Source organism: Mandrillus leucophaeus, unplaced genomic scaffold, assembly GCF_000951045.1.
Source record: "Mandrillus leucophaeus isolate KB7577 unplaced genomic scaffold, Mleu.le_1.0 Scaffold1647, whole genome shotgun sequence".
Classification (NCBI taxonomy): Eukaryota; Metazoa; Chordata; class Mammalia; order Primates; family Cercopithecidae; genus Mandrillus; species Mandrillus leucophaeus.
The window spans coordinates 357154-365647 of record NW_012101640.1 but is presented as its reverse complement, the minus strand read 5'-3'; the positions used below and the strand labels follow the sequence as shown (position 1 = coordinate 365647).

The 8494-nt window shown below is 40.8% G+C and overlaps 1 protein-coding gene across 1 annotated transcript in view; it reads right to left on the bottom strand.

Annotated features, from left to right (window-relative positions):
• Positions 1 to 336: 336 nt before the first annotated feature.
• The window catches only part of LOC105536883 (LIM domain-binding protein 2-like), a 163576-nt gene continuing 155418 nt past the window's right edge, over positions 337 to 8494 (bottom strand). Inside the window, exon 4 of the mRNA XM_011976369.1 lies at positions 337 to 418. The gene's annotated coding sequence lies outside the window, so the exon portion shown is untranslated. The remainder of the gene's footprint in view (positions 419 to 8494) is intronic.

Genomic DNA, 8494 nt, shown 5'->3' with positions numbered 1-8494 from the left:
GGATGCTTGTCAGCTCCAGAGATGGTGAGTTCTGCCTGTCATTCTGGGGCAGATCGTCGCATTTTGGAAAACTGTTGTTTTGAAAGATCTTCCTTTTAAAGCACTACAGTTTGTCAACATGTGACTTCTATCATTTCCAACGAGTTGTGGTATATTCATTCAACAAATACCATTCAGTAGCAAATATAGTGCCAGGTGCAATCCTAGATCTTGGAGATTAAGGGGTGAAAAGGCTGCAATTACTGTCCGAGGACATCTCCAGAGAGATCCCAACTCAGCACATATAAACAGATGACCGTGCACTATGAAAGCTGTAACATAACAGATATGTGTGCTACATGTCACTGGTACAGAGAGAAGGGACAATTAATCCTCCAGAGGGGACTAGGGAATGAGGTGGGCTGTGATATCTAAGAACCTGTACATCAGGAAGAAAACAAAAGACAGGAGTCCAGTCAGATCCAGTCTATCCCAAATCTACGGTCTCTTCACTCTATCAGCCCAACAGATACATGCAAACACTCCAAGATGTATTTCTTTACTTAGATTTTTTTCAACCTTTATTATAACTTCTCAGAGAGGTTTAGCTTGACTCCCCTCCACACACCCCATGGCAGCTTTCACTGCTGCCCCCGTAGAGATTGGTTAAAGCATCACATATATTCTGCTCATAGCAGTTATCAAAACTAAAATTCATTAATAATTAGTATAAGCTTTACTTTATAAGCTCCTTATTCTGCAAGAATCTAAAGTCTAAATTATCTATGATCTAGAGTCTATATTATAAACCTTATGAGGGCAGGGGCCGTTGCTATCTTGTTTGATGGATCCCCTGAGGAAAAGTGGATTGAGCAACACAGCAGGAATACGGTACGTATTAGCTGAATGAACACATGAATGAATCCATGCACCATTTCTTTTTTCTTTTCTTTTTTTTTTTTTTTTTTTTTTTGAGACAGAGTCTCACTCTGTTGCTAGGCTGGTGTGCAATGGCACGATCTCAGCTCACTGCAATCTCCGCCTTTCGGGTTCAAGTGATTCTCCTGCTTCAGCCTCCTGAGTAGCTGGAACTACAGCCGTGTGCCACCACACCCAGTTAATTTTTGTGTTTTTAGAAGAGACGGGGTTTCACCATGTTGGCCAGGATGGTCTTGAACTCCTGACCTTGTGATCCGCCCACCTCGGCCTCCCAAAGTGCTGGGATTACAGGCCGTGCCCAGCCAATGCCATTTCTTATACAACATGGTTTTGAGTTATTTTACCTACAACCAACTCCAGCTGGTTTAATGTGTAGCTTACAGAATTGAACCCACTGTTTTCAGACTTGTCTACCTTTTCTACAACGGAGAAAGGCATTTTACAAGCCACAGAAGCCCCTAAGTTTGGAATTCTCCACCAGAAATGGTGGAGAAGAAAGACTTTTTCAAGGTCCTGAAGGGTGACTACAGTGATAGGATTCAAAGCCCCACACACAACAGACATGTGGCCAAATTCTTCCCTTCTTCATTAGCCAGTATATGAAAAAAGCAGAGGACGCTCATGGAATCAGGTATACCCAAGAGTGTCCCCATCACCTTTTCTAAAGATTTCAATAGGTTCAAAACACAAGTCTCTTAAAAACCACAGAGCAGCAAGTTCTAGCCAACCAAAAGCATTTACTATTTTCCCAAAATACCTTCTTTGCCTCCCTTGGGATGTGCTTCTTCCACTCCATTTCTACCTCACTGACCCTCACCTCTATCTCTGCCTACTTGAATTATACTCATTGTCTCTGTCATGCCTCCCAACCCCTATAGCAGGAAATGACCGCTGTTCTCTGGCTTCACAGGGCACTTTTCCCTTGTTTGAAAATGCTTGTCAGGGCCGGGTGTGGTGGCTCACACCTGTAATCCCAGCACTTTGCGGGTACAAGATGGGTGGATCACTTAAGGTCAGGAGTTTGAGACCAGCCTGACCAACGTGGTGAAACTCCATCTCTACTAAAATACAAAAATTAGCCAGGCATAGTGATGCACGCCTGTAATTCCAGCTACTCAAGAGGCTGAGGCATGAGAATTGCTTGAACTCAGGAGACGGAGGTTGCAGTGAGCCAAGATTGCGCCACTGCACTCCAGCCTGGGTGATAGAGTGAGACATTGTCTCAAAAAAAAAAAAAAGAAAAAAAAACAATGCTTATCAGGATGTCTCATATTATAATATAATTATGTACATGCTTCATGCCCTGGTGGTAGAAAGAATTCTGAGTGGCCTCCAAGATTCCCACCCCTGGTATACGCACCCTGTATAATCCCACTCCTTGATCATGAGTGTTTCTTGTGCCTTTGAGGGGATATTATCCCATGATTCATTTTACAGATGCAATTAAAGTCCCTAATCAGATGACTTCAGGTTCATGAAAAGAGGTTTTCTTGGGCAGGTCTGATATAATGAGGCAAGCGCTTAATGTTGGAGAGTTGAAGGGAGAGGGATTCTCCTGCCTTAAAAAGGCAAGCTGCTTGTTGTAGAGAGGACCCCCATGCCAGGGAGCAGTAGAAGACCTCCAGGGATGCAAGCAGCCCCCAGTTAATAGCCAGGAAAAAAAAAAAAATAGAAACCTCCATCCTACCACTGCAAAAGAAACAAATTCTGCCAACAACCCTCAGCCCCAAATGACACCTCAGTTTCAGCCTTGTGAAAGCCTAGCCAGAGCACCTAGCAACCTAGCCTGGACTCCTGACCCAGGGAAACTGTGAGATAATACATGTGTGTTATTTCGATTCACCAAGTTTTTGGTAATTTGATATTCTGCAATCGAAAACTAAAATACCTATCAAATAGATTGTCTCCAATTTTTTGCACATCACTAAAATCAAGGCAGTTAATGACACTTCCCCCCGTACTTGGCTCTAAAATATTTTGAAGATTCAAAGAACAAAATATGATATGTGGTCCCTGTAAACTATGTTTCTTCTAGACTGTTTAAAATGAAAATGAGAGTATGGAACTTTTAGCAAGTTACTAATAAATAGACTCATGTGGTTTGTTTGTTTGTTTGTTTTAGACATAGTCTCACTCGGTCACCCAGGCTGGAGTGCAGTGTCTAGATCTCAGCTCACAGCAACCTCTGACTCCTGGGTTCAAGTGATTCTCGTGCCTCAGCCTCCCGAGTAGTTGGGATTACAGGCGCCCACCATCATGCCCAGCTAATTTCTGTATTTTTAGTGGAAACAGGGTTTCACCATGTTGGCCAGGCTGGTCTTGAACTCCTGACCTCAAGTGATCCACTCGTCTCCGCCTCCTAAAGTGCTGGGATTACAGGTGTGAGCCACGGCACCTGGCCAAGTCACATGGTTTTTGTTTGTTTGTTTGTTTTTTGGTTTTTGGTTTTTTTTATTTTTGTTTTTGAGACACAGTCTCACTCTGTCGCCCAGGTTGGAGTGCAGTGGCTTGATCTCGGCTCACTGCAAGCTCCGCCTTCCTGGTCCACGCCATTCTCCTGCCTCAGCCTCCCAAGTAGCTGGGACTACAGGCGCCTGCCACCACACCTGGCTAATTTTTTTTTGTATTTTTAGTAGAGACGGGGTTTCACCGTGTTAGCCAAGATGGTCTGAATCTCCTGACCTCGTGATCCACCCGCCTCGGCCTCCCAAAGTGCTGGGATTACAGGTGTGAGCTACCACACCCGGCCAAGTCACATGTTTTATAAAGAATGAGGAAACATTAATCTGAATCCTGACTTTATGACCAGCTAGCTGGGTTGCCTTGAGCAAGTCAAAGCAAAGTCAATTTCTTGGTATGTTAACTGTACATATAAATACTGATTATAATAGCTATTACTTATTGATAAACTCCTGTGTATCAGTGATTATATGTATATTACTCACAAATACTATAATAACAGTGTCAGACAGACATTATTTTCATTATACAGATCAAAATGGTGAGGCTCAGAGAAATTAGCTGTAACACCTGAGGTCATATGGCAACTGCAGGACAGGGTCGTGATTTGAAGCCAAGTTTGTCTGACTCACAGGCCTGGGCTATTTGCCTTTAAAGTGAGGGGTTATGTAAGGCATTCTCTAATTGGGTTATCTTGGAAATGCAGACCGAGTATGTGATTTCCACAGAACAAGGCAGGGAGAAGGCCCTCCTCCTCTACACCTCAGAGGTAAGTCACATCTCAGTTCCTGTTGGTCCACATGAACGCAGGCTAAGGCAATGGCAGGGACCCAGAGCCCAGGCGGGGAGACTGCAGGGATTTAAGAACTCGTTTACTTAGAACAGTGAAAAGGAAGTCAAGCGTGAACTTTCTGAGCTCCAAAGATATTCTCAGGGCCCATTTGCGAATAAGCATAAATCTTCAAATTTATCCAAAGTTTAGCAAATTCACAATGACAAATGTAACAGTTCCTCTAAATTGAAGTTCATCTCTTGGCAGTTTTGGAGGCTTGGAGAAAATGCCAGCAACAAGGACTTGGAAGGAAATAAATCTTTAGATTCCCTGAAAACACAGAGAGTTATTGTGGAAGACATATGGAGGACCCCATACTGCGTTAAGAAAGAAAATTTATAAATGTCAGCTTCGTAGCAGCAATGTCGAAGGGATTTCAGCAATCCACACTGAACTACAATAAGAAAAACAGGCTGCAGGTACACATTTGCCATGAAGAACTAATTATGCTTAATCTGTGCTCTTTCTGGGAGGAGTGAATGAGGAGAGAAGGAGGTAAGTTTCCAGGATCCAGAGTAAGAGATTAGAATTTTTTTTAAATCCAAACAGGTCATATTTAAAGATTCTCTACTGTTAAAACAAAACAAAAAAAAAGTTCTGAATAGTGGGATGGTAAAGGGTCCACAGTATGGGCCCATATGGCAGAAGAGTTGAATTCTGCATCTTTGAAGGCCTCGCTTTTGTCATCTCTTCGATACTAATGGTCAGTCTGACACCTGCTCCCAGGTTTGTAGTGACGATGGAATGGCACATGGTCACCAAGTACTGCTTGTCAAATATTGACCATGGGTCTTTCTCTATCACAGAAACAGGCACAGTGACTCCAAAGGTGAATGACACAGTCTTCACACTCAGTAAGCTTACAGATGGTCCTGATTTATGAAAGCATTTCCTAAACTGTAAAGCATTGCTAGAACGTTTATCATTTTAACTTAATAACTAATCCAGTAAGTTATTATTGAACATACTTGAAAACCACCAAGATAAGAACCTACTAAGTGTCTGACTCCATTTTTTTTTTTTTTTTTTTGGTAAATTATAATATTACAGCAAGAGGTACTCACATGGGACTAAAAATTCAAATCTGTATCTGTCTCTTTTTAGCCAAAACCATGGCTAACATTGGAGAGTCTTGATTTTTTTTTCTTTTCCAAAGGGAAACAGGTAATAAATGAAACTGTAATTTTAAAAATGGGAAAATAGGTAGCCGGGTGCAGTCGATCATGCCTGTAATCCCAGCACTTTGGGAGGCTGAGGCAGACCGCTCACTGGAGGTCAGGAGTTTGAGACCAGCCTGGCCAACGTGGTGAAACCCTGTCTCTACTAAAAATACAAAAATTAACCGGGCATGGTGGCACGTGACTATAGTCCTGGTACTCAGGAGGCTGAGGCAGGAGAATCACTTGAACCCGGGAGGTGGAGGTTACAGTGAGTCTAGATTGTGCCACTGCATGCCAGCATGGGCAACAGAGTGAGGCTCTGTCTCAATAAATAAATAATTAATTAATTTAAACAATGGGAAAGTAGGAAATGAAATGAAATCATATGCATTCCTAATTTCCGGGGAATGGGTCATCTTCTCCTCAAGACTCTGAATGAAGATTGTGCCAATTAAAAGGTATCCTGGTTGGCCACAAAACCCAGAGCTAGAAACAGAAGGAACACAATGGAAACACCAGCTGTCAGGAACTGCAGCAGGAGCTCAGGAACGACGCTGCAAACATCTAATGAGAAATAGAAAACTTCCTACAACTCCCATAACTAATGTCGATGAGGCAGTGCTGAAGATGAGCCTGGATTTAATAAATCTTTTAATATTTCCACAGCTGGGCCTGCTTACTCAGGGCTGGTGGACCATTTTCTTAAATAAGGCATGGCGCTGGTCTGACATTAGTTTAACAAGGTAATTATCAAGTGAAAAATAGCTGCTGCACTGCTGTGAACCTGAATAATAACTCTCATAATTACTGATTTTGGGCCCATCTTTTAAAAAAATAATAGAGCTCTAAGTACTAAAGCATTTTACAGGAAATACATTCCAGTACAGTGTCTAGAAGGGTGGAGAACTATTAAGGATATAATTAGCGGTTTATTTACACAATCAGTCAAACACCATTTATCATTTCTCTTATGGTCCTATTGAAGGAAAGCAAATAAGCATGAGAACTAAGTTATTTTATGCAGGCAAATTTGAAAAAGAGAATTAATATCAATTGTTTTAAAGCTTGAAAGTTGAACTTTCTAAACGTCTCAAGGGAACACTGAATAAGTATAGCTCAGTTTGCCAAATACTAGTACTTCTCACATATGACATGACAGACATTTCCAAAGGAAATTTTACATGGACAAATACATCTCTCAGCTAGCTAATTTTAATCTTTGGAATATTTTCAAAGCTTGAATTAATTCTGAAAACACAGACACAAATAATTATCCTTTACCTGAGAACCATCTCAGGTGGTTGATTTTTATCTGGAATATGAGAGCAACATGGAGATACCGTGTGTGTCTATGAGGAAATAACCTCGCAAGCATTACTGACTGGGACAAGTTCATAATTAGATTTTGAAAGAACTCTTGTTTTTTTCTTTGTTTTCAGTGTAACAACCTCATCCTGACATAGCAAATGATTCATTTTTCAAAGTAAAACAAAGACAAACAATCGAATTGCAAATAAGATTATTCAAAGGCAGGAATAAGTCAGACATAATGTATTTTTTAAGGAAAGTTTGTAAAAATAATGTAACGCTCTTATAGTTTTTGACGAAATGAAGGACAAATTTTGATGTGTAAGGAGTAATGGTGCTATGCTTCATTAAATGGGAGGGGCTTTATTACCAGGCTCCTAGGTGACTTTACATCCTCCTTTTTCAGATCTTCAAAATGATAATTAGTGTCATCATTGTCAAATTCAAGTCCTCCTGACTTGTTGAAAAGCCAAAATACATATTGTGACAGGGAAGTTCCCATCAAAGAGTATTAAGGAGAATACCAACTGGGAAAGGACCAACTTCATAAAAATAAACAAGTATGGCATAATGGTTGTGTGAAGCTGATTCTCCTGGAAGGAATAATAAAAGCAAAATACATGAAGGCACCCAGTTCTGTAAGCTCCTGAATTCAAATACTCCAATATGATTACCCTGATTAAACAATAAATAATGAAACACACCCCGATGGGTAATTTTGTCATGGAGCCTCTACATTCTTAATGAAATCCATCTGAACATTGCTTAATACAGTCGCAGAAGAGTGCTAATTTAACCTGACTTCAACAAATGCTTTATTTTACCTCATCTGCATAAATAAGATGTGTTCACAGTTCGAAAACATGACATGAATGTGAAGATTAAGCTATACATTGGCTTGTGGGGAAGGATACCTGGAATTGGCTCACTCCACTAAACCAAAATATCACCAACCATTATTATCTAAAACAAATGCTGCACACATCTCAGCTGAACACTGTTTTTTCCAAATACTTCATGTTTAAAAAATAGTAATAATGTAGCATTTGGAAATAATGTGTAAAAATAATGTGAAGCATTATTAGGAACAGATTCATAAACAGAGGTAGAGGGTATCTATATGAAAAACCATGGCTAAGATCTGCTAATAATCAAGTCTTTGAAACAATAGCTCACTGGATCTTTAGCTCCTCCAAAGCAAGAGATTTTGTTCATTCATCTTCTTATCCCCAGGGCACAGACAGATGACACATGGGAAAGTCATTGAGGAAGGTTAAATAAATAAATAGGTGCTTCCACTGAAATTATACCCAGTAAGATGCATTCAATAAGATTCAAGTACCTAGTTAACTATTGCTGAGAATTACTTATTCTGTAAAATTTGATGCTATAATTGGGTTTACTAGGAGGTTTTGAGACAATGTGGTGAAATACTCTAGCAATCTCATGGTCCAAAGCACCAAAGAAAAATGAAAGTCTTAGCATTGTAGGTTGGGTAGGAATTATTTTAGTTCAAAGTTTAAAATATGAGTCTCAGCCAGGTGTGGTGGCTTACGCCTGTAATCCCAACACTTTGGGAGGCCGAGGTGGGTGGATCACAAGGTCAGGAGTTCAAGACCAGCCTGGCCAACAGGGTGAAACCACATCTCTACTAAAAATACAAAAATTAGCCAGGAGTGGTGGTAAGCGCCTATAGTCCCAGCTACTCGGGAGGTTGATGCAGGAGAATTGCTTAAACCTGGGAGGCAGAGGTTGCAGTGAGCCGAGATCACACCACTGCACTCCAGCCTGGGTGACAGAGCAAGACTCCATCTCA